Raw genomic sequence first — 25,348 nt, 5'->3', positions numbered from 1 at the left:
CTTGTCAGCAGCAGGAGAGTCTGGCCACGCCGCCTCACACACACCTGTAGGGAAAAGACAAAAGAAAAGGGAGGGGGAAGGAGAACCACTACAGCCACCCAACATTTGTTAAAGTGAAAATAACTAATTTTTTTGTGTTTTTTTCATAAATAAAAACAGTGACTTCAACTAATCTAATTGACATTTAGTGGCTTCAAATCCTTAAAACTATTGAAAATGTGGTACTTTTGAGCAAGGCTGAAGTTTTTTTTAATAGATTTATGCAGGAAAAAATGACAAAAACATCCACTTCCACTTTTTTCCAGCTTTCTGATGATCTTTTTTTTTTTTTTAATTCAATTCTAAGCTTTATTAAGAGACTTTGTTACAAACATTGTACCATATGCACTAACATAGACAGAATTATAGCCAGATGAAGAGGAAAAATTGGCCCAAATACATAAAAATGTCCATAATGATGTATGAAGGTTGAATACACCAATACCTGTGGGTGACTGACATTCAGAGAGCCAGGTTTTCAACAAATGCATCTTAGGCTACGTTCAGACGGTAACCAGCTGAACTGAAAACGCAAAAGTGGTGTTGCATTCTCACTTTTAATTCTGCATTAAGACTTTCTTTTTGGGGGAAAATCTGCATGCAGACAGACATGCAAAAGTGTATGAAATTTCCTATTTATCGATGTAGTATGCACGCTAGGTGGCTAGGTGGCATCAACACCACCAAGACCAAGCATCTGCAAAGAACCTTTCTACTTCTCTTCCTGTTCTCTCTTAGCACAAAATACAATCACAAAACAGGAAACAGAGCATGGCGAAGAAGATGAGGAGGTGGAGTTATTACTTAACACCATTTGAAGGTCCGTCGCTGGGAAATCATCCGTATGTTATTGTTTTCCTGTACTGGTGCATGCCTTTGATGTAAACTCTACGTGATGAGAAAACGCAGTTTTTAGACCAGGGCTATTCAAATCCAGTCCTTGAAGGCCGGTATCCTGCATGTTTTAGATATTTCCCTCTTCCACCACACCTTGAAGCCATTACATTGTTATCAGTCTTCTGCAGAGCTTGATGATGAGCTGATCATTAATTGAACCAGGTGTGCTGGAAGAGGGAAATATCTAAAACAGGGGTGTCCAATCCTGGTCCTCAAGGGCCAGTATCCTGCATGTTTTAGATGTTTCCCTCTTCCAGCACACCTGACAGTCATTACCAAGCTTCTGCAGCACTTGATGATAGACTTATCATTTGAATCAGGTGTGTTGGAAAAGGGATACATCTAAAACATGCAGGATACCGGCCCTCAAGGACTGGATTTGAATACCCCCGCTTTAGACAGTGACGCAAGAGGGGAGTGTTTTTAAGATTTTCATTCTGGAAGGTGGTTTCACTTTTTTGCATTTTTCAACCCCAAAAAATGCCATTGCTGTCTACACAAAAGGCACATCTGATGAAATATTTTTGTCGTTTTCACCCGAGAGCGTAGTCATGTAAACTGGGCCTTAGAAAAAACAAGTAAACCAAGGACCGGATGGGACTGAGATTGGAACAATAGAGTACTTTCATAGGACAGGAATGTATCACTCCCATGTGTCGACCTCTAAGGGTAAAGTTTATGCTCATGTGATGCAGAGATGTTATTCCATTTACAGGAACAGCCCTGTATACTTGCATCATACATACAGTATATGCATAGTTTTTATACGTATGTGCTCTGGGAATAATTAAACGGTGTAGTTTAAAACTATTTTGTGGTGAAGTATGTACTGATATAAAGAAAGTCCACGTGACAATTCAGTATCCTTCAGTTTCCTACTCTGTTCCCTAAATCCTTCATTTTTCCAAGTTTTCTCTTTTCACTTCCAGTAAAATCTGATCCTTTCTCTCAGGGATTCGCAGCCACTAACGTTTCTACCCGTCCTGCAAGGCGCACTTTACAAACACAGGTCATTTGTCAAGTGAAAGACATTAAAGTGTAAAAGCCCCAGGTATTAAGAGCGCAGACCACGGGCTGATCTATCGGTAGAGAAATGCTGAGCCTGCAGCGAGGGGGGCCGCTCAGGCTTGTTCTGAGCCTGGGCTCGGTGATGGACCTGTTTTACAGCTCGCCGCTTCGTGCAGCTAACAAGTGGACACGCTGAACTTTGCAGCTTCTGCCCCCCTCTGGGTTCAGCCATTACAATACACCACGCCTGGAGACCTAACACCGTATTCCTTTTCACAGTACACTGACTCCATATCCGGCTGAGGCCACGCTCTGTTTTTGTTTGTGTCGCAGAGGGCCGGCAGATTTTCAGTGTTGTTGTTCTGATGCTTTCTGGCGAATCTGACTGGGGCTAAGAGGCCACAGATCCGCAAGCAAAGAAGAGTTGTATGACAGTGTGAATCATCCCAACAGGAAATGCAAAAAAAACACCCACAGACACACTCTTGACATTTGCATGCAGAGTTCATGAACAGCTTTTAAATTTGACCTTCTCATAAAAAACACAAACCTAACTTCAGTGATGTCTCCAAGTCACGTGACGTTACTAAACAACCTGCATTCCAGTACCTACAATTCACTTTCTTTTTTTTCTACAGACTCATGTTACCTTTGTTACCTACATTTCTCAGGTACATTTGCACAGTATTTGTATATGAGCTGCTCTAACACTAAATCAGTCTCACTTGAAATGTCCAATAAAATGTATTTTTAGCTTATATTTTAACTGAAAAACATACCTTACAAAATAACAATTAAAAACTATTAACTATTTAATTGTCAAAGATTTAATATATAAATTCTTGGAAAATAGGTGTCGGATTCCTCACTTCTCTTTAATGTCAAACATGCATAGAATGTATTAAATGTAATATTTTTGCATCTTTTAGCCACTTTTCTAAACTGAACCAAAACATCTACTTACCTAAAATATTTAGTAACTTTTAAACCATTAATTTGCATGTTCTCCCCATGTCTGTGTGGGTTCACTTCAGGTACTCCGGGTTCCTTCCACCACCCAAAGACATCCACTAATAGGCTAATCAGTTAATCTAAACTTCCCCATAGTTGTCAATGTGAGAGTGATTGGTTGTTTGTATCTATATGTCAGCCCTGCAATGAACTGGTCACATGTCCAGGGTGTACCCCGCCTTCACCCGAAAGTAGCTGGAAAGGCTCCAGTGACCCCCGTGACCCTAGTGAGGATAAAGCGGGTTCATATGAATGAAAGAACCATTAATCTTATCAATACATGTAAGTAAGTCATGTAAAATGTGGTTTCTCAACTTTTCAGCTCCATCAGATATGTGTTTTTGGACATTTAGAGGCTTCTTAGTGAACATGGAAACACCATCATCTTCTGCAACATTGATTCACCAATAAAACTCATAGTTTAACAAAAGATAGTGGTTGTAGACACTTATTTTTTAAACCAGTTAATGTTATATTTTATACTTTTTCTTCAGTTTTCTATGTTTTGATGTAGAAAACTCTGAATTTCCTTTGAGCCTTAATGAACATCTACACCATCAGTAAAGTAAATAAAGAAAAATATAAGATTTTCACTGAAAAATGCAAAGGATAATATTATAAATGGTGATGAATCACTTTGGGAAGGTTAAATGTAGAAAAAAAAAGACAAAAGTAAATCTAGGACGTTAAATGTTAAAGCCCGATTAAAACATGACAGGATCTGTTTTTAAAGCCTTTTAAAACATTGCCATGTTGTGTATCAAACATTTTAATCACATTTTTAACATTTGGCTTGAAAGTGTGCCAATTCAGTGCAAGCAAATTCTGCAGGTTTGTCGAAAAACATGTGACAGAATGAGTCACACAAGTCAGTAAACAGAATCTGCTCAGTTTACTGCAGAACCACACTCTGCAGTTATATTAAGAGGAATTTCCCACAGCTGCAAACACTTAAAGTGCAAGTGGGAATGAGAGCTGCAGGACCATCAGAAAACACATAAAAACGAAATCACTCCCAAAAACCAAATATTTCACTTTGATTTTAACTTTGATTTTGAACATTGTAGCTGTGCTTGATGTTTTAAAGGCGCTACTGGTCCTTGATGGTGTTCTAAAGGAGCATCAGAAGGCTCTAGTGGTACTTACTGAGGCTCTTAAAATGTGACAGGACTCTATGGTCATTTATGAGGTTCTCAAGGAGCAGGACAAAGTTGTAGTGGGTCTTGACGCAGTTCTAGAGGAGCATGGTCATTTAGGAGATCCTAAAACAGCCTGAGGAAGTTCTAATGATTCTTGGTGAGGTTCTAAGGGAGCATGAGCAGCTTCTTCTGGGGTTGTAATGGTACTTGATGGTGCTTTAAATGCTCTAGTGGTCCCTGATGACGGTCTAAATGAGCATGAGAAGGTTCTAGTGGTACTTAATGAGGTTCTAAAAAAGCATGAGATGACTCTGGTGATCGTTCATGAGGTTCTAAAGGAGCATGAGGAGGTTCCAGTGGTTCTTGTTGAGGTCCTAGAGGACTGTAAAAGGCTGAGAGGTTGGTCATTTAGGAAATCCTAAAGTAGTATGAAGAGGTTCTAGTGATTCTTGATGGAGTTCTAAAGGTTCTGGTAGCCCTTGGTGCAGTTCTAAGGATGCCTGAGCAGCTTCTTGTGGGTTTGTAATGGCACTAGATGATGTTTCAAAGGCTCTAGTGGTTCTTCATGGGGTTCTAAAGGAGCATGAGAAGGTTCAAGTGGAGATTCTAAAGTGTGAGAGGACTCTGATGGTCATTTACGAGGTTCTAAAAGAGCACAACAAGGTTATAGTGGTTCTTGATGCGGTTCTAGAGGACTGTGAGAGGGTGGTCATTTGGAAAATTTAAAGTAGCCTGATGAGGTTCTGATTCTTGGTGAGGTTCTAAGGGAGCATGAGCAGCTTCCTCTGGGGTTGTAATGGTACTTGATGGTGCTTTAAATGCTCTAGTGGTCCCTGATGAGGTTCTAAATCAGCATGAGAATGTTCTAGTGATATTTAATGCAGTTCTAAAAAAAGCATGAGATGACTCTAGTGATTGTACATGCAGTTCTAAAGGAGCACGAGGAGGTTCCAGTGGTTCTCTTTGAGGTCTAGTTGAGGTCGTAAAGGACTTTAAGAGGCTGAGAGGTTGGTCATTTACGAGATCCTAAATTAGCGTGAGAAGGTTCTAATGATTCTTGATTAGGTTCTACAGGTTCCAGCAGGCCTTGATGGGGTTCTAAAGAAGCCTGAGCAGCTTCTTATGGGGTTGTAGTGGTAGTTGATGTTCTAAAGGCTATAGTGTTTCCTCATGGGATTCTAAATGGGCATGAAAAGGTTATAGTGGCACTTATTGTGGTTCTAAAGAAGTGTGAGATGACTCTGGTGATCTGGTGATCATGCATGAGGTTCTAATGAAGCATAAGGTTCTAAAGGACTGTAAGAGGGTGGTAATTTTGGATGTTTTAAAAGAGTATGAGGAGTTTCTAATAGTACTTGATAGTGTAGGAAATTTCAGGTGACAATGTTATACTGGTTTTTGATGAGGTTCTACTGGAGAATATTTTAATTAAAAAGATATCACTCCCTAAAAAAAGCTTTTCGCTTTGACTTTAAAGTTTGTTGACATGTACATCTGTGATCTAAGGCTTCTTCTGGACTATAGGCTTATATTTATTCAGTCTTTATTATCTAATTCAGTAATTACACAATAATTATTATAAGAAATAGGTAATTCCTATTAACAAAAGAGAGACCAAGTCATTGTTATCAAGACGTAAATACATCTATTCTCAATCCATGTTGCAATACATATATAAATGTCTTTTGATGTTCATTGTGCAGTCTCAAGTGACGTTATTGCTTCTGCATCTACATCTTACATGCATGTTTACATGTTGTGGTCCCTTTTTATTAATGCATGAAAAGCTGCTCTGTGATATATGCACTCATATTACTTATAGGTTAGTTAGATAATAAAAAATATGGATTTTTTAAAATTATATTACATTCGTTTTTATGTATCTCTGTCCAGATAAATCATGTTTAAAATTAGGCTATTATCGACCTAAATCAAGTGCTGTATAAATGTATCTGTATCTATCCTGGTCTAATTACACATCATTATCTCTAGAAATGCACACGTTACAAATCAGTTCCTTGACCCTTAAACCATCATATGTCATACCTGCTGCCAGACGCTAGTCTGGTTTTGTCTGTCTTTTATGTTTTGTTTGTCATTTCCTGTTTTATTTTGTTAAGTTTTCCCTCATGTGTCTTGTCCGTCGTCTTTACTTCCTGTTCCCCGTTCATCCTGACCTCTGTCCTGATTACCTGTCTCCGCCCTGATTTGCTCCACCTGTGTCTAGTTGTCTTCCCTCCCTTTTGTGTATTTAAACCCTGTCCTTTCCCCCTGTCAGTCGCCAGTTTGTAACTCTCGTAGTTCTTACCAGCGTCTTGACCTCGTTTGTTCGTTTTGTCTGCCTGTTGTGACCCTTTTGGATTCCTCGGTTTTTTGCCTACTTCCTGCTCCCTGTCGGTTTTTGTCTGCCTCTTTGGATTTCCTGGTTTCGATCTTCTCGCCCTGACTTTCTGGTACGTGAGTATTTGTCTAGCCCTTATGTCCTGTTGCCTGAGTGATAGCCTGCCTGTGCATGACCTGTTTCCGTCCCTGACCTCCCTTTGCTTTTCCCCAGTCGGGGAAAATACCCCAAACACCGCTCGGGGAGACGGGCTGCCGCCCTCGAACCGGAGGACGAATCAGAGGAGGATATCTCCCACCTTTATCCTCAAGATTCTGTCATTATTATTATTCTTCCACCTGTGTGTGAATAATAAATCCATTGAACCTTATTTTTGTGTCCGAGTTCCTGCATTTGGATTCAGTGTTTGTACTAGCCTCATTACATCATACCAGGAATTGGATTCATGTCTCTTTCATCAGTGGTTTTGCAGTTTCTTGTGATTTTTTTCAGTGTCATTACTGTCTGTTTTATAATCAGACTGAGTATGAACATTACCATATGAAAAAGTAATGAATAATGAGTATGAATGTCATGTTAAAAACTGAGGTCAGGAATGGTCATCAAATGAAATGAAAATATGCTCTCAGTTCTCCCAGATCAGCAAGAAATGGATCACACAGACATGTCATGCAGCATATGTGTGACCTCCTTCAGAGCAATGACTGCCTTCATTTCAGAGAAAAATCATAAAAATAAAACTGCCCCATCTCCCACTGGTGAAGAATTCTTGATGGTGCTCAAAGTGCTTTACAATGTGTCACATTTACAGACCAGTGAAACAGTCAGTGGGAGTGACTTTCAGTGTCTTGCTCAAGGACGGTTTTATATGTGGACAGGACCAAGGATTGAACCTGCAACTCAGCCACCCATAGATCCTGAGATCGATCCAGGTCAGGACCTTCTTGGAGGACTAAGGTATGGTAGAGACTTAGTTTGTGTAAATTTATTGTCAGAATGTGCTGTAGTTGGAGATAAAGCACAGATAAAACATCACAAGGGTGAGGACATGGCAATGGCAGTTAATGTAATCAAAGCATTTTTCCCAAACAGTAGATAGAACATTCACAGAGTCGATGTTTGGTTGGTGGAAATGGTCCATCTCTAGGAATAAAGATAAATAAAAGTTAAATTGAGCACTTTGCAAATATTGAATCTGTGGTTTCTGATCAGGTGCGGAATGTGAGAAGGTTCTAGTAGTGCTTGATGAGGCTCTAAAAGAGCATGAGAACATTCTAGTAGTGCCTGATGAAGTTCTAAAGGAGCATGAGAATGTTCTACTAGTGCTCGATGAGGTTCTGAAAGAGTAATAGGATGTTGTAATGGTTCTTGAGACAATACCAAAGGTTCTAGTGGTTCTTGATGAAGTTCTAAAGGAGTATAAGAACATTTTAGTAGTTTCTGATGAGGTTCTAAAAGAGTGTGCAAAGGTTCTAGTGGTTCTTGATATGATTGTAAAAGTTCTAGTGGTAACTGATAGCATTCTTAAGGAATGTGAGAAGATTCTAGTGGTTCTTGATGAGGTTCTAAAGGGGCATGAGAAGGTTCTAGTCATATAATACTTGATTAATTTATAAAAGAGCGTGAAAATGTTTTAGTGGAAGTTGATGAGGTTCTAAAGAAGTGTGAAGATGTTGTAATGGTTCTTGATATAATTCTAAAGGTTCTAGCATCTACAGGAATGTGCAAAGGTTTTAGTGTTTCTTGATGAGGTTCTAAAGGAGCATAAGAAAGTCCTGGTAGTACTTGATGAGATTCTAAAAGAGCACGAGAAGTGTTTAGTGGACGTTGATGGGGTTCCAAAGGAGCATGAGGATATTGTAGTGGTTCTTGATACGATTCTATAGGTTCTAGTGGTCAGTGGTCTTTGATGGCATTCTAAAGGAATGGGAGAAGGTTGTAGTGGTTTTTGATGAAGTTCTAAAGTAGCATGAGAATGTTCTAGTAGTTTTTGATGAGGTTCTAAAGGAGCGAGCAAAGGTTCTAGTGCAGGGGTGCCCAATCCTGGTCCTCAAGGTCTACTGTCCTGCATGTTTTAGATGTATCCCTCTTGCAACACATCTGATTCAAATGATAAGCCTATCATCAAGCTCTGCAGAAGTCTGATAATGACCGTCAGGTGTGTTGGAAGAGGGAAACATCTAAAACATGCAGGATAGTAGATCTCGAGGACCAGGATTGGGCACCCCTGTTCTAGTGGTTCTTGATGAGTTTGCTACAGATCATTATAAAATACTTCATTAAACTTTATGCAAATTAAATCCTTCAATCCTTGAGTTGGAGACTGTGGAGAAGGTACTTGATGAGGTTCTAAAAGAATATGAGACAGTTATGGTGGTCATTTAGGGAGTTAACAGGGGGAACGAGGAGGTTCTGGTGATACTTCATGATATTCTAAACAGATTCCAGTGGTCTTGATGGGCTTCTAAAGCTGACTGAGGAGGTTCTAGTGTATCTTGATGAGGTTCTTAAAGTTCCTTAATCTGTGGTTTCTGATCACAAAAGGTTATAAAGGAATGAATACCAGTATAATAATAATAATAATAATAATAATAATAATAATAATAATAATAATACAATTGCACTTATAAAGCACTTTTCATTCAAAGGGATCTCAAAGTGCTAGACAAATACACATTCACTAAAGCAGTGAATGGATTCTGCTAACTCAGTTAATTTCTGTCACCCGTGAGTTTCATAAATGCAAATGTCAAAGAGAGAACACCTTTCACTCCGGTGTAAATGTAGTCAGTGTGGTGTAAAAGCAATAACACAGTCAAGGTCGTGTTCCACTGTGGCTGCTGGCTGATCTACATTTCCTCCAGCTGCAGCTCACTCCTGCCAATAACCAGAGCACTGCGCGACCTTCACCGTGTTACTGCTTAATTGACTGAATACACCTGAGTGTGTGAGGCCCCGGTGGAAATCAAACCCCCAACCCTGCTGATGTTAGTGCCACTGGGCCACACACGAGCACCTCTCTGCTGAAAAATGACCACACACATCACATGCAGACACACACTTTCATTTTGCATGTCACGTTAATAAATGAAATTTCACTAATAGCAGTTTTTTTGCACCTCTGAGACTGCAGCATCTACTGGCTCACAGAGTGGTTTTTGCACAATAAAGGTGACCAGTCGTCCAAAGCGCCAAAAAGTCGCGGTGGTCTGAATGACTGATGCTGCCCTCGGAGCTCTGGGCCCTGAGTGACCATCTGTAACCGGTCCCTAATTGGCCGTCTGGATGACAGAAGGGATCCTTCTAAGAATCACCATCCATCATGTTCTTCAGGAGTAACAATACCGTTTTTTACAAAGCACTTATTGTATGGTAATAATAGGGTTTATTATTAGAGGTTCTACATCAGGGGTGTCAAACATGGCCAAAATCGATCCGCCAAAGAGTCCAATCCGGCCCAAAGGATGACTTTCCAAAGTGCAAAAATTATACTGAAGATATTAACAGCAAAGGGTGTCAAACGTATTTTAATTCAGGGGCTACATACAGCCCAATTTGACAAAAAAATAACAGCATTATAACCAATAAATGATAACAAGTTCAAATTTTTCTCTTTTTTTTTTGTTTTAGTGTGGGAAAAAGTGGAATTATATGATGAAAATGTTTGCAATTACATACTATTCTTTCACCAAAAATTTGAATAATCTAACAGCTAATAATGTAATAAAGGTTTAGCGGTAGTAACATCTTAAAGGGTCACATTTTGCTAAACCCACTTTTATTTGTCTTTGGTACATTTATTTGTGTATTTGGACCCTAATAGTTCAAAAAGTTTGAATTTGAACCCTCCAGGTGCTCTACAACTATCTTTATATTCATTTTGGCAAAACATCGAGTGGATTTCTACAACCCGTATTAGTTACTGCTTAATTTGTTGCGTCTATAACTAGTTACGTCATGATATTTGCACATATAAGGTCAAGACTTCCGACAAACATTCCTCTGAATATGACATAATTGTTTGTCAGCAGCAGCGGTTGTAGTAAAAACTGAAAATTTGTCCAAACTTTGAGGCGATGACCTAAAATGTTCAGTTGTTGGCTGAACAAAACAGAGAAGCACAGTCAACAACCTGGGAGGTGGGGTCATTTGCATTTAAAGGGCCAGTGCTCAAAACGACCTTTCTGGTGTCTTTACTCAGAAATAGTGTTGAAAATGGACCTGTGGAGTTGAATTAATGAAGAATTCAGACCCAAGCATAGCATTTACAGTTTATGTAGACCACAGGGAAATGTTTTAAAATGCATAATTCCATTAAAAAAAAAAAAAAAAAAATGACATTATTGGCTCCATCCTCTGTGACTGTTGTTTGGACACTAGTAACATTTCCTCATCCCTAGATGATGATGGGGATCAGCATCAGAGGGCTTAATATTTTGAATAGTGAAGAACTCTGTTAGTGATCTAATGAGCCCATAGGGTGTGTTTACTTAAACTGCATATAGTTTTACTACAGAGAGAAAATAAAAACTGGAATAGTATGTTACCTTTACGTAAATACAGTAATGTGTTCTCCAAGTATTTACTATGCTGTGTCATATATTTAATATAAGGTTATGCTGAAGTAGCTATATAAAATGGGCAGATAAATCATTCCATTTCACTCCCAGTCTTTAGCTAATGCCTTTATTCAAACCGTAACATTCTCCTGCTGCAATTTCATCCAGGGCTCTTTTTTTTTTATTTCTCCGTGATATGAGCAGAAAGCACTTGAGGAAACTCTCCTCAAAGTAATCTTGCGTCCTGATACCACTTAGTCATCTTGGAGACGTTAGCCGATGATGAGCACTTGAACCATGAGACACGCTCTCCGCTGTTCTCCAGGAAGAGCGACCTGACAGCTTGGCAGAATCACTCCAAACAGTTAAGGAGGAAAGATGGATGCTCTTAACCTCCCACAGCTTTTAGAGGCATCTCAATCGGCTATGCACACCCACACAGACTGCAAACACACACACACAGAGAAGTATAGCCTCACGTTAATGCAAGGGAAGTGTTTCGGAGAAGGGCTTCATCTGCATCCAAACATATGATAAACACTTAAAGCTGATGCAAAACATATAATAATAGACACATGGAGATACACAGCATCCACGCATTTCAAGTCACATCTCGAAACTTAAGCACCATCAGCCTGGCTTGTGAAACTGGTTTTGCATCTCCTTAACTCTCAGAGATTAAGAGCAGTGTTTTGGACCTCTGCCTCTTCTGTATTTGTTCTGGTTTTGTATAATTTAGTATCAGTCGGCATCATCAAATACATACATGTAAGATGTGTTTACCATGAATTCTGACAGTACCTTGGAAAGTTTGTTCTTTTCATTTATAAATTCAGTGTTTTCAGATGCCAAATGATTTTTTTTTTTTTTTAACTTTTAACCTTTTATTCTAATATCATTGTGGTTGTTTTTCAAGGTATTTGTTTCTATTCATTAACTGTCCAAAAAGAGTTACACTTTAAGTATTGGTACGTCTGCCTTTACACACACAGGATCTTAATCCATAGGGTTTAATATGGAGTCGTTCCACCCTTTAAGCTATAACAGCTTCAACTCCTCTGGGAAAACTTTCCAGCAGGTTTAGGAGTCTGTTTATAGGAATTTTTGACCATTCCTCTGGAAGCACATTTGTGAGGTCAGGCACTGATGTTGGATGAGAAGGTCTGGCTCACAGTTTCCACTCTAATTCATCCCAAAGGTGTTCTATCAGGTTGAGGTCAGGACCCTGTGCAGACCAGGCCACAGCAGACTCAGTCATCCATGTCTTTATGGATCTTTCTTTGTTCACTAGTGTGCACAGTGCAGTCAGGCAAGTACCATACTCCTGGCAACCACCAAACCTTGACTCGTCTATCAGATTGGCAGACAGAGAGGCCTGTTTGGTCACTCCAGAGAACGGTCTCCTCTACTCTATTGAGTCTAGTAATGGTGTACTTTACATTTACATTTATGCATTTGGCAGATGCTTTTTTCCAAGCAACTTACAGGGGAAAACCAATCAAATCAATCAACCAACCAACCAACCAATCAATCAATTAATCAATCAAATTTCATTTATATAGTGCCAGATCACAACAAAAGTTTATCTCATGACACTTTATATATAGATTTGGTCAAAACCAGACTCAGACTCAGAATCCTCCAGGAGCAAACACTTGTGACTGGTGACAGTGGCGAGGAAAAACTTCCCTTTAACAAGCAGAAACCTCGAGCAGACGCAGACTCCTGGAAGATGGCCGTCTGCCTTGACCAGTTGGGGTTAAAGAGAGAGAGTAAAGGAAGAGAAAAAGAGAGAGAGATAGAGATAGAGACTGGGAGAGAGGGGGAAAAGGGAGGAGGTAGGGGGAGACACTTGGATGCAGTTGAGGATATGTGAGTGATGATGATGAAGGCAGGAGAGAGGCAGGACCACCGCAGCAGGTCCAGAGATGATCCTGGGAAAATCTGTGATAATCCTAGGAAAAACCTTATTAATATATTTAAAATGGCATGTCTGAAAGGGCTAGGACAGGAGGTGCTCTCAGAAGAGTACTTTAAAACATTGCAACTGTTGCTTTGTTTTATAATTGAAAACCCATTCCATGATGCTGTCTGTGCACTGTTCTGGAGCTAATCTGAAGGACACATCAAGTTTGGAGGTCTATAAGCTATTGAAACTTGATGACCACAGCACACTGTCCTGTGGCTTCCACTTTGTTCTGATCCCACTATTTATTTATTCATGTATGTATGTATGTATGTATGTATGTATGTATTTATTTATTTGGGACAGTGCATATTAATGAACATCTACAATTGCCGCTGTAAATATGCCAGATTGCAGCAACAGTGTTAATTTCCATCTGAAAGACAAGAAAGACAATTGACAAAAGACAATACATCATAAAAACACACAAAACAACACAGTGAGGATAATCTACTGATGGTCACAGGCTTGGTTTTCCTTCATCCAATGTTTAAGTTGTGATTTGAAGGAGGCATATGATTGCAAATCTCTTATGTTGAGTGGTAAACTGTTCCAATATTCAGTCCCAGTGACAGAAAGCATGCAAGGCCATGCAAGACTTTAAATATCAGACAAGCATTTTTGAAATTCACAAAATTATTAAAATTAAGAAATTTATGTTTATCTAAAACAATGCAGTGGTGGAAACTTTTTTTTTAATAATTTTTTTTATTCGGACACATTTTCAGTATACGTATCCTCTCAGCACAGGTATAAACATATGTCCAATTTTCCAGTTTCCCCCCAAAAAAACAACTAACAAAAAACCTTAAACTAAAAAAAAAAAAAAAAAAAAAAAAGGAGAAAAGTAGTACCCCCCCAACCCTAAAATTTTATGGCTTTTTAAAGAAGTGATTGTATGGGTTTGAGCATTGTGCTGCAAGTGACCAGGAAGTTACAGGCTATAGTACACAGTTGACTGTGGGGTATTTAGTAACAAGGAAATTTCATGAATAGGCTTATTGCACAGGTGGCATCCCATCACGATACCACACTTGAATCCACTGAGTTCTTGAGAGCTAACCCATTCTTTCATAAATGTTTGTAGAACCAGTCTGTATGTCTAGGTGGTTTCTTTTATACCCCTGTGTCCTTGGAAGTGATCACAACAACTATATTCAATGATTTATAGAAGTGTTTTACTACTTTTTGAAATATAGTGTATATTATCAATGGAACAAATGCAAACAGTGAAACAGTGAAGATCCAAATGAGACAAAAAGTAGACTGACTGTAGTTCACCTGACTTTATAAAGCACATAGATATGTTTAGAGGTTTAGCAGTTATTTTATAGTAAAGTATATCTTTGGTTCTAGCCTTTGAGGGTTAACTACAGCTGTAAATGTAATTCTTGAGTTTTATTTTGCATGTGTAATTTTGAAACTGAAACCCCTACGTGATAGCAGTGAAGACCCTCTGAGCGTGACAAAGTGTGAAGTGAAATCACCCCCACATTCATTCACTTTCATTCATTTTTTCCCGGTTCAATCAATGAATCTTAATTGTTCCCAGGAGGAAGGGAAATTATGTTTGCAGCTTGGTGACAGACAGGAATGGATGCATACATGTCCATAATGTTTGGCCTTGCTACTGGATTTAATCATCTTAATGCTGCTTAATGTAAATTCTCAGTGAAGGCGGTGAGTTGTTTATTCACACCGTTCTGCTCACGAGGATGCTTACAGGCCAAAACACAGCACTAAGCATCGATGGACTTACTGAAGTACTGTGATGAAGTATACATTTAAGGTACTTGTACTTAAGCTTTTCCATTTTTTCAGCTTTATACTTCTGCACCACTATATACTTAACGCATTTTATTCCATTACATTTTTCTGACAGATTTACTTCATCCCCTTCCACTCCAGTGTTTAACTATGTATCTTCATTGTAATGATTTTTAATGTTTGCAATAAAATGAAGGATGAAAGGGTTTAGAATTCTCTTCGTATTTCAGGTAAACAAACTCTTTATAAACCTGCAGGAAAATACATGGCAACAAAGACAAAACATTTTTTGTGTTGTGTTTTGTCATGAAAATATATTTCAGATATTACAGTGGCAAAAATGATCAGAACAGAAAATATTGACCTTTTTTGCTTTCAAAACATGATTTCATTTTATAAAGTTCATGAAACATGTAGATTGTTGCTCTGAACACAACAAATATCAGATGAAGTGAGTCCTACTGTTTTAATCCACTTTAAACTTTAATATTTACTTAAAGAGCAGGATAGGCCTGGGCTCTGTTCTATGGCTTATATAGCATAAGGATGAGTTTGTAAATATTTCATTTGTTTTATACCTATTTTAATGGCCAATATAAAAAAAAAAAAAAACAGATCAAACCCCTTAAATATTTTTGTTTATAGTGTATAATACCTTTAGGTATATGATGATTGTCCATAGATTAAACTAACAGTATTTAAAATAGTTCAGATGACCTCAAGCAGGGACTATTTAACTGCACAATGACTACTTTAACTCTACTTTTCACATTTTTGAACCACTTCTTGCTGATGATACTACTGGCATATTGAGCCTGGTGTTGTAGTATTTGCAATATTAGTACTTTTACCTAAGTAAATGAGCTAAATGCCCTCTATGTCTTGAATTTCCCCACTGTGGGGTCAATAAAATCTTATCTTGTCTTATCTTGTCTTATCTTATCTTATCTTACCTGTATTAGCCATATTTAGGATCATTTATATGTGATAATTATGTAACATTGAAAAACTGAAAGGCTTACAATAAGTGCTCATGTAATGAAAGTGATGAGGTTATTTCAGACTGTCAAGACAACTTCATTAGTTTCCACTATTGTTTTGGACTTTAAACAACCAAATGATTGAGAGTCTCAACAATTTCCGATAAACTAACATCTCTTCACTTCTGTAAGTTCATAAAAGTGGTGCAAGCCGCTTTTACTTTCTTTCTAACATCAAGCAGACATTATGTGTTGGTACATGACGGGAAATCATCACAGCAGGATGTTTTTCCCAAGCAGATTTATAAGTGCTTTCTCCCCAGAGAGCATCCACATTTGTCCGTTTCACGCAGTATATATGAGCTACCCCACCGCCTATCCTCTCAGGAGTCAATCAAATAGAAGCCCTTCACATTTACCCATAATTCAGGCGTCATAAAGATGGAACAGCAGCATGAAGAAGGAGTTTGAGATATGAGCTCTGAGACCGTCCATGCCAGGCTGTCCGTCTAAAAAAACAGAATCTGAGGGGAAATCATATGTTGCGCTCCAGTGCTGCGACTCTCCCCATCCCATCTGGACTGCCTCCTTCACATTGTTAGCTTCAAAGAACCTCTGCTCCCCGTCAGCCAGAAATCACTTAAGAGGGTTGTTTCAGTCTGCAAAAGCTTTCGACTGTTTCTGTTTGAAACAAAGCACAGAGAAGCCTTTCTTCCCTTTCAAGGCTGCACGTCGTGTGGGCTGCCTCTCCGTAGAGGATGAGGAGAAGAAAGCACAGCAATCTGTGGCAAAGTAAGCTGTTGCTGGCATTGAAAGAAAAACACACATCCCCATTCTTTAACATGAAGTGGCTGACAGAAACATACACTCTACATCCTTGTATTTACCTCCCCTGCAGCCAGGAAAGCTATTATCGCTGCTCATGCTATTACATGATTCATTTAGAACATTGTCAGTGAAACTGGTTTCATTACCTGTTTTCAAAGGCCTGCTGAACACTGCAAAAACTCTAATGGTCTGATCCAACATGATTCATTATTTATTCAGTCCCATTGTATATTTGCCCATCCCTAGGGGAGCAGCATTACATATTATTGGACAATAATGGTGTTTACAGTGACCCTTGCACTTCGATTAGACTGTAACACTGATTTCTGACTGCAAATTTAATATATACAAGGAACAACAACAAAAAAATACAGTTTTGATGATTTTGGTAGGGAAAAAAAGATAGCCAAATCTCATAACTCTACTGTATTGAATAGATTACATTATTAAATTACCTGTTAAATTATGACATGTATGTATTCTAAGTAATGTAACTTATCACATTTGATTAATTAGGACACTTTGCTGTACATGTTAACATGTTGCGAACCTGTACGAGGTAATGAAATGTTTTCATGTTCTCAAGTCAACTTCTGCAGGGAACTCTGGTACATTTATTTAGGAATTTCTCTTCACCATCTCAGTTTATTGTTAATTCAGTCCAATTGTATATTGGCCCAACCCTCGTGAGCAGCATTATATATTACTGGACAATAATGGTGTTTGTAATCACCTTTTCACTTTGATAAGACTAAGATTACAATGAATTATGACTACAAATTCAATATCAATATATAGAAGAAACAGAATAAAAGTAGTAATGTTCTGATGATTTTGGTGATATAATCTGGGATAAAATAGAGGCTAGTCTCAAAACTGTACAGTATTTAACAGGTTACATTATTAAATCACTCATTAGATGGAATTTATGCCTGTTTTAAGCAATCTAACTTATATTTGATTAATCGGGACACTTTGCTATGTTTAGAAGCCTCTCTGTCCATGTTAACATGTGAAAAATGATGATTTTGTGTTTTTTGTATAATCCAGGGATGTTAAGGTTACAAACTCAACTTCTGCAGGGAACCGACTGTTTTTGTAACTTTTTTAACTGAAAGTATGACAGATGAGGAAAAGAATGAGAATTTGGTTTTAAAATATGTTAATTTATTGTCTAGATAGACATTTCCATTTTGGAAGAAGGTGATTGGCTAACAGATACCACACCATTATGTGACAGCAACTGTAATGGTCTGATCCAACTTGATTCATTATTCATTCAGTTCTATTGTACATTGGCCCATCCCTCAGGGAGCAAGATTATATATATTATTGGACAATAATGGTATTTCCAGTCACCCTTGCACTTTAATAAGATGTCATACTGAATTCTGACTGCATATTCAATATATCGAAGGAACAGGAATGAAAAATGCCCATTTTTTTGGTTAGTTATCTGACTTATGACATCTGATTAATCACTTTTCTGTGCTTAGAAGCCTCTGTCCATGTTAACGTGAACCTGTCAATCTACAAAAAAAAAGATGCATCATTTAAATCAGTGTTTAACGCTTCAGTTAACTTCAACTTAAGCATTATATTCTGGTACACTTTTTTTACCTTGTGGCACTAGAGGAAAAGGAGAATTTCAACTTATGTTTGGGGATATTTCCATTTTGACCAAGATTATGTGGGAAATATTACGCCGTTACGTGCCTAAAAAAAAATAATTTCTGCCCCTAAAAACACCCAGGTGAAGCTGCTTTAAAATTTGAATTTCGCCAAAGGTCACTACTGTTAACTCGATTATGCAACCCGTAAATATGAGGATTATTTTACTGCCTCCATCACAGAAAACCTAATTTAAGCGAAAGCGTAGGTTTAAGGCCACTGTGTTATCAAAAGGTCACTGTTTTTATTCCCCAGTGGAAAACCTGAGCATGATAATCAACACCCACTGAAAGTCACCGCTGATAACACTGCCAGTTAAGGTCTTATGCAAATACAGGATCACAGTGACATGTTTAATGAATAATGTGCAAAGCAGAGATGAAACTGTCAGATGCTCACTTCAAGGAGGAAATTAGATGAATTTAATTTGTCTTAAATGGTGAAAAAGCAAATGCACTGTCCGTCTGTGGAAATAACTTGTCAACCTGCAAGAAGAGTCATTATCTTACTTCTATAAACTATTCAAAACTGACTTTAACAATGGAAATGCCTCATTTAAGTCTGGTGTGTTCAAGGCTATGGTTCCTTGCTTCATTTATGAATTATTTATACTTTTTTTAATCATTTTAAATAAATGCAGCCTTTGCTCGACATTATCCCCCAACTTCTATAGAAATAACTCTATCTAGTGGACAAACATAAGAACTGCAGTTTTAACCACAAGTACACAAAGACACTCCAAAATACGACAGTGAGATAACAAGGCAGTGTTTATTTATTTCAATAAATAGTGAAAAGTGTGATTTACTGCACAGTTTTGGGTGAAATAAATTAAGTGCTCATCATTAAAAAAGTGATTTTTTTTTTTTTTTTCACTTAGTTGTGTTCTTGTGTAAATCAGCACCGCGTGTCTTTTCTATAAGTTCCTGCAGAAAAAACAAGATACAGTTAACATTTCACTTTTGCATTTACAATAACGTAACAAATCAGAGTTATATATAGAAGGCTTAACCCTATGTGTTGATCATTACACAGTCCGTAATCTATTTGTTCTTTAATACAGGACTATTCCAAGGAAAAATACTGCACCTTATATCAATACAGCTGCAAGACTGTAAATGCATGTATATACAAAACCTTTAAGTTGACATTTTTTGGATATCCATTACTATTTTTAATCCTAAGGCATTACATCTGTAATTATTTTATATTACCATTTCTTGCAGGTACAACAATACTTTTCAATTGTGCATTGTACTATGTATAACTATCTATGTGACAAAACCCATCTTATCTCTTAGCTTAGTAATGGATGTAAACTTAATAAGACCTTTCTGGGTACTTATTTGGATCTGCAAACTTACAGCTCAGATTTATCATATATTCAATATACATTGTACAGTTTTAGAAAACTGTACAATGTATATTGAATATATATGATAATTCTGAGCAGTAAGATTAAAACTGAGCTCCATTTCACACATTTAATAAGTGATTTCTGACATTTCTTTAGATTGTGAGATTTAAATGCCACATACCTCGTGATTGTGGCTGTGATTTCTTGTGCTTATTCAAATATTGTGCTCTGGCTTCATTCTTGAAGCTTTCCGTTTCATGGTTGGGCATCACTGCTTTCCATGATTTCTCTGCGAGTCAAAATTAGGAATCAAATGATATGGCAGTTGAGAGCATATACAATATCACTTATTTGTAATTAATAAGAGTGGAATTGTTGTGCTTTTAGAGCAAAAATGAAAGACCCTGCTGTCAAATGAGACTACAACACATTGTTTGCCATGTATAACCTTCCAAAATTAATTCATTTTAGCTGATAAAATAACAAAATAGGCTGCCCCTAGTTAAATAATGAATCCCCCTAATTAATCTTTTTATTATTAAAGTGAAAATCCTTTGCTCACCAGTTTGACACCTTTGTGCCAGATAAATGTGATCCGTGTTCCTCCATTTGTCTCTGATGGAGCCCACCATGGCACAGTTCTCATCCATCTCTCTGATGGTGTTGCCGTGGGGACAGTGGTGAAGCCTCTGCCATGTAGCCGGGTGATGCTGCAGCTCGTTGCACACACAGTTCTTTTCACTCAGCTTTCGGTACATCACTGTAGGACACTTCTCTAAGTTTTGCTTAGAGGCCAGTGGCTTTTTGATGACTGCGAATTTTCTCTGATCATCGGCCCCTCTCCATTTCAACGCTGCGCGACTAGGGCTGTTCTCAGATGATTCACCCTCAGTGTCATGTCCACGGTGAGAACAACGTACATCTGGACTGGAACCTTCTTTCATCAGTCGCCTGTTGGGGTGACCTTTACAGAAATCACAGGTTGGTAAATCATTCCACTGTTGGAAGGGAGACGCTTTTCTTTTCAAGGTCTGACCATCTAGTCCTGTACTGGTTGATGTGTAGACCCTCTGTTTTGCCAAACATCTAGTGCAGAGTCGTTGTCCCTTCGACCCATAAGGGAGGAATGTGTTCTCATTGAAATTTCTAGTGATGCAGCATTCATGGTCAGAGAGGCTTCGTCGGTCTGCCTTTCCTTTAGGTTTGTACCTTTCTTTCGGCTTACGAACAGCAGGCTCTTTGTACTCTAGGTCCAGTTTTCTTCTTCTGGAAGCCCCATGTGAAACACGGTTGTTCAAAGGCTTGGTCTTTTTGGGTGTTGGTGGCATCTTGCTATAATAGTGGACACTGTCAAAGTCAGATAACCAGCTGGATGAGGGAAGGTAAGTAGGCAAAGACTCAAATGATGTATCCTGATTATCTGGATTTGATTCACACCTCTGTTGGTTTCCATCTGCCTTATCCATCAAATAGATTGGTGGCTCTGCTGTGTTCTTCAGCTCTGTTACAGGAGCTTCCTCTGCCACAGGGACATCTATCACAGGACAGATATCAGCTTCACACACCATGTCATCATCAGGAGGTTCCACAGTGGGCACCAAGTCCTGCAGTTCTTCCTCTGGTAAAGGAGGCATCTCAATCACAGGAACCAGGTCTTCAGGAGCAGCTTCCACTCTTATTACAACTGTATCTGTCGAAGGAACTTCAGCTACAGCAGGAATGTCATCATGAGACTCCATCAGGAATTCAGGAGAAGGAACTAAAGTATCTTCCCCACCAGACCAGACAGTCGACTCCATCCTCCTCAGCTCATCCAGGTATTGTGGATCAAAGGGCAGGCGAACGACTTTAAAGTCAAAGTTCTTGGAAGTTGGATATTTTTTGCCGCTTTCCTCAACATCAGTATGAGCTACTTGTGAACCCAAATCAGAAGTACCAGCTGCAGTGTCTGTCTGGTTCCTTGATTCTTCCAAAGCCAGGATCTTCTCACCACTGCAGGGTGTCCCTACCAACAGGATGTCTGGACAAGCCTGTAGGGCCTGCTCTGACTGGTCCACAGAAAGGCTCAGGTTGTCGTCCTGCAGCACATGACCATGAAGGACGGAGCTGCACTGGACCACATCTTTAGAAAAGCTGTGGGACATTTCTGCAGTCTCATGAGAATGCAGGACCTGTAGCCCCACCGGTGTGGTGCAGCACTCAATCCTCACCTCCTCTGTCTGTATCACAAAGCTGCCGTTTGGTGGCGTCCTGGTGGTGGAGGAGGGTACCACGTCGTTCAGCTCTAGTGACTGGTCCTCCTTCTGCACAGTCAGAGCTGGAGACAGTGACTGACTGGTTGGGATGCTGATAGTGTCACTGCTGCAGACATTGAGGCCACCTGAGACCGCGGCACTGCTGGATGCTGGTGTGTTGGTCCTCCGTGACGCTGACAGAGGCTCAGTTTGGACCTCAGAGCTGGTCATTGCTCTGGAGGGGGCATTTTGTTGGTAACGGAGCCTATGAGCATGGTAGGCCATGGACTGGTAATACTGAGGGTTGAGCATGCGCCTGTAGTCCATCAGATGGAGGTGACTATGGGGAACAACAAAGCCAGGGGCCTCCACGTATGGATTTGGTGGATAGGGAGGCATCATGGGCATACCATAACCTTTAAAAACCAGAGAAAAGGAATTAGAATAGAATAGAACATTTAAAATCTGATATTTAAAGCTGCCAAATAACTGTAAACATTTAATATTTACATATAAATTAAGTTTTTCAAAAATGCTAAAGTGAAATTGTGTTGAGTGTTTTTTTTAAGCCAACATCACACTAGAGTTGGATGAGAGATTAATCTTTAGATATAAGGGTACAGTACAGTTCTACAACCTGGCCTTAGAAAACAGAAGAAAATGAATGAGGTCACCAGGGACTAGAAATTGTACTTTTCTGAATTTTATTTCAATCAAAGCCAAATTCAAATCAAAATCTTAAAAATAATATTAGATAAAATTGTCATTCTTCTCCCATGAAGTTTGTCAAATGATAATGGTTATAGACATTTGTTTTTACATTCAATTTATGATACATTTTGCTGAAAAAAAAGAAGTTATTTTTCATATATATATATATATATATATATATATATATATATATATATATATATATATATATATATATATATATATATATATATATCCTTTTAATTTACTGAGATTTTCTGAACATCAACTTGAGTACATCAAATATTGGAAAATACCAGATTTTCACTGAAAAATGCAAAATGCAGAGGATGATATAATTAATGATGACAAATCACTCGAAAAAGTTAAAGAGGAAATAAACATTTGAAAGCTGCTATAAAAATTGTTCTAGGTCTTTATTGGTTTAAAGATTATGTTTTTATTGGAATTTGGAAAAACACAAGTCATTTCCAGAATTAACTAAGCACACATACATGTACACCATAAAACCACTCAGCACTTATTTTCCACAGCTGAACAAGAAAGAGAAAAGAAATTATGCACTGTATATATCAAGCATTTGTATATTTTGGACAGTACAAAAATTTTAACCTACACTGAATGGATTTCTTTCTTTCTTTCTTTTTTTAAATAGTGGCTGATTACTTCAATCTGTGCAGAAATGACTTCTGAAAAAATACACACCAACTTACTTCTTATTTGCATAAAAATATAAAGAAGATGATAATGAAAGCAGCACGCTTGCTTAAAACAAAAAAGGACACCGACGAGTAAATACAGCCACTGGTTTCTAGATCACATGCAGTGGAAATGAAGGTACTTCAACCAGAAAGAACAATGAGTTTGCGCTTACCGATCCCAGGGTAGCCATAGTAGGGGTTGTAGGACACAGGCATGGGTAAAGGCACAGGCCACTGCATACTCTGCATGGGCATGTACGGCTGTGAGGGTTGTATGTAGAAGAAAGGTTTATGATGCTGCTCTTCAGGATGTGGAGCTGCTGAAGGCCCTGGAGCCGACTGAGGGGGGCCCTGCATTTGCTGACCCCCATGCGGTCCCTGAGGGCCAAAACCAAACGGCTGATGCAAGGTAGATGTGGCTGCTGCCATATCTGACAAAGAGCCTAAGCAAGAGTCTAGATAATTTCAGTATGTTCTGATAGACATCCAAAACAGATTACCACAGACTAACTCTCTTTCACACTATGATTTCGATAAGAAAGCAAAGTCATGATACGGCCAGGTTTGTCAAATACTGCACTGATTGGCCAGAGTTTGGTACCAGGTGATGATTGTCCAATTAGAGTGAGTTTAAGCCAATAAAAAAGTGGCAATAAAAAAGTCACTCCCACTTTGCTGCATTAACTCACCTGAGGAAAGGCAGACAAAAGAACAGAGATAGGTGGAAAAAGAAGATATGGGACTTGGATGAAGTAGGTGAAACTACAAACTCAGAAGATGAGCAGTCGAGGGGTTCAAGCAAAACAGGTCTGCAGCTTGTCTGGCTAAATGAGAGTGAACCTGTTTACATGACCATAAAAGTCTGGTAACTGTGTAATCAGATAACTATAATAATGATGTGTTTACATGCACTTCAGAAATGCAATAATCATAAAAACTCTGGTTTACATGTTTCAGTCCACTATCAGATTTCTTTTGGAGTATGTTTGTATGAAGTGAGGCTAAGCTCAAACTCTCTGTTGTCTTCTGCTCACATTGGGGCATTGTCACAATCATTTCTATGTTTTGTTCGTTTTTGTGTTTTTTACACATGTGCAGACATAAAAGAACTAAATAAACCAGATTAATGGACTATTAGGGAGAAATCTATGTGTGTTAATCTGATTTCTCATAATCAGAAAATTGCAGTTATCTGATAAAGCATACCACATTATGCTGTTTACATGATCACTTGAATAATCTGATAACTCCAGAAATTGGAAAATGATCAGATTTTTAGTGTGCATGTAAACAGGCTCAGTATGGTACACAGAAGTGAAAGCAGGTTCAAAATGGAACCGCAGAAAATGGAAGATATTTTTAGATATTTTGTTTAAAAAAAAAACAAAAACAAAAAAAAGACAAACAACATTAAAGCATGAAAAACATACTCTGACTTTTTCCAGACTGAACATTGAAGAAAGTGACATCGGTTTATGTCACTTTCTTTACGAAGTGTTTAAGACGTCAGTGCTTTACAGTATGAGAGTAAGGCAAAAGTCAGGATCAGAGGAAGTTATTTGCTGTCTTGCCGTCCTCCTGCAGGGGGAAAAGCAAAATGATGCAGTTCCCTGAGTGGGATTCAGGTTTAATCTAGAACCCAGTCAGGCCAATCACACCATCTGTGACCCCCCAGGACAAAGCTCAAAACCATGAGTGACAGGGATTTCGCTGCCGCTGCTCCCCGTCTGTGGAACGCCATGCCTGACCACCTCTGGGCTCCACAGACTGAGGACACTTTTAAAGAAGGCCTGAAGACCTTTTTATTCAGGAAAGCATATCCATGATCTCCCCACATCTGTGCACGCGTCACCTGTTTTAACTGTCTTTTTCTTTAAACTGTTTTTATCTATCTTACTTACTTTCTATTTTTATTCTCTGACTTCCCTTCTAATCATATGTATTGTACCCTGTCTATAGCACTTCAAGGTTTTTAGATAAAAATGTAAAGTACATTACAAATAAAAATTATTATTATTATTATTATTATTATTATTAATGAAGAACAGCTATTTAGGATATTGAACCAAATAGAATAATCACATATAGACTCCATCTCCTAATTTAGACCAGTGACAGATTATTGTGCTACCAGTATTT

Source organism: Sphaeramia orbicularis, chromosome 20 (assembly GCF_902148855.1).
Source record: "Sphaeramia orbicularis chromosome 20, fSphaOr1.1, whole genome shotgun sequence".
NCBI lineage: Eukaryota > Metazoa > Chordata > Actinopteri > Kurtiformes > Apogonidae > Sphaeramia > Sphaeramia orbicularis.
The sequence above is the reverse complement of the archived record's forward strand: the minus strand, read 5'-3'. Positions refer to the sequence as shown.